This window comes from Crocuta crocuta, unplaced genomic scaffold (genome assembly GCF_008692635.1).
Source record: "Crocuta crocuta isolate KB4526 unplaced genomic scaffold, BGI_CrCroc_1.0 scaffold1491, whole genome shotgun sequence".
In the NCBI taxonomy this organism is placed as follows: domain Eukaryota; kingdom Metazoa; phylum Chordata; class Mammalia; order Carnivora; family Hyaenidae; genus Crocuta; species Crocuta crocuta.
The window spans coordinates 71,987-74,236 of NW_027528666.1; the positions used below are offsets into that span (position 1 = coordinate 71,987).

General features: G+C 29.1%; 1 pseudogene; it reads left to right on the forward strand.

The window, feature by feature from the left end:
• The first annotated feature begins 199 nt into the window (after positions 1 to 199).
• Positions 200 to 319, forward strand: LOC144224333 (U2 spliceosomal RNA; annotated as a pseudogene).
• The last annotated feature ends 1,931 nt before the right edge of the window (positions 320 to 2,250 follow it).

Consider the following 2,250-nt stretch of genomic DNA (forward strand, 5'->3'; position numbering starts at 1 on the left):
ATGAAAAATGAGCAATAAAAAAATAAAACAAACTTTTTTTGCAAAACACACATCTAATGAAGGATTGTTATCCAAATTAAAGAACACTTTAAATTAAACAATAAGGAAATAACTCTTAAAAATGGGCTAAAGACCTTAATGGATACCACACAGAAGAACATATATTGATAGCAAATAAGCATATTAAAAGATGATCCACATCGCTTCTTGGCCTTTTGGCTAAGATCAAGTGTAGTATTTGTTCTTATCAGCTTAAAAGATGATCCACATCACATGTCAACAAGGAAATGCAAATTAAAACAACAATGTGATACCTTTATACTCCCATGAAAATGGCCAAAATTCAGACCTCTGACATCACATGCTGGTGAGGAAGTAGGGAAGTAGGAACTCTCATTCTTTGCTGGTTGGAATACAAAATAGTACAGGTACTCTGAGAGACAGTTATTCAGTTTCCTATGCCATTAAACATACTTTTACCATATGACCCAGCAATAACACTCCTTGGTATTTACCTAAAGGAGTTGAAAATTTCTGTCCATACAGAAACCTAGACATGAATGTTTATAGCAACTTTATTCATAATTGCTGAAACTTGGAAGCAACCAAGATGTTATTCATTAGGTGAATGGATAAACTGTAATATACTCAAAAATGGAATTTTATTCAGTGCTAAAAAGAAACAGCTATCAAGCCATGAAAAAGCATGTTGTTAGTGAAAGAAGGCACTCTAAAAAGGCTACACAATGAAGGACAGAGTACTACATTTACCTTTCTACATTCCCACAGTTTTACATTTATCATTTTTTAAGATACATAATCTATTTAGATTCTATTAGTAATTGAAAACAAATTTTTCAAAATAATTTGTTAAATATTTTAATCTTTATTTATAAACTTATAAAAATTAGATACATGGATTATATAACAATTTTTCATTACCTGTTTGAGATATTAATATTTAAATTTAAAATATCACCTTTTTATAGAAAAAAGTGAAGCTGATAAGAAATGGTAGTTACTCCAAAGCCATGGATATGACAAGAAAGCACTAATAAATTATTTTTATTTTTTAAAATATACTAAGAACTTACTTTTCATAAAGCATATACTAAATTTAAGTTTAACTTTTAAAGATAATTTTGTTGCAAATGTTTATGTAATTCTTAGTATATAAAAATCACTTTATTTTTCTTGTTTACTTAATATTTAACTGAAATGATTTCATCAAATAACAATCCAACCTTACAGTCATGAACAAATATAGTCATGAAAACTATAAAGTAAATATGTATTATAAAATAGTTTTGAGCAAATGAAACAAACCTATAGTTTATAATAGAATTGCTGACACATAATGATGGAAAGGCTATATTCTTAATCAGGCAAAATTGTTACCTTAAAGGCTATTCTGAGAAATACTTGACATTTAGCCACCTTTATGTATTGAAAGTGCAATGCATTTTCTGACTATTATTTAGTAATAAACATCATGTTTCAGATCATAGGTAGAAAAGATCATAGAAAAAGAAAACTTTACCAAATTACTTTTAACAGATATGGCAAAAGAACATTCAAAACAGACTATATTTATCCCTTCTGGGAAAATTTAAGGAATGAAATGGGAAAGCATAGGTTTATTGTTAACTTGTTAGGATGAAAGAATGCATGATTAGAACAAAGGTTGGTCATATAATGTTGAGTAAGATGGCATACTGGGAAATGGGGAAAAAGGGAAATGTTTTGAAGATAATTCCCAAATTCCAGGGACCTCTGCAGCTATACATAATTTTATTAGAAAGTAAGAATAAAAAAGCAATTAAAATAACATATTTATCATTGTCTATATTCTATTTTGATACCTGTCTGTTGTTTTAGGGTTCTTTGAGATGATTTGGATATGGAGTAGAGTTGCAGGACAGGGAGAATCAGATTTTGCATGAAAAATCTGATCTAACTTAAAATTATGGGATGCTCCAGAATAATAGAGCTATAAATCAATACAGTTTTTAGTGTATTTGGGGAGGGAGAATACCCAATTTATTTGAGTTGTATCTTAAATATATTTGTTTTACAGTAATGTTCCTGAAAGTATGATGGGTGGATGAGTATTAGTTAACATCAAAATCAAACTTCAAAGAAAGCTTTGCATTTCCCTTTTTAGTTCATGGACTAGTTTTTTTATCCCCCTCTCCTTGCTCTTGATGCTGACTTCTTTGAGATATAACTATTTTCACAAAACACCTCTCA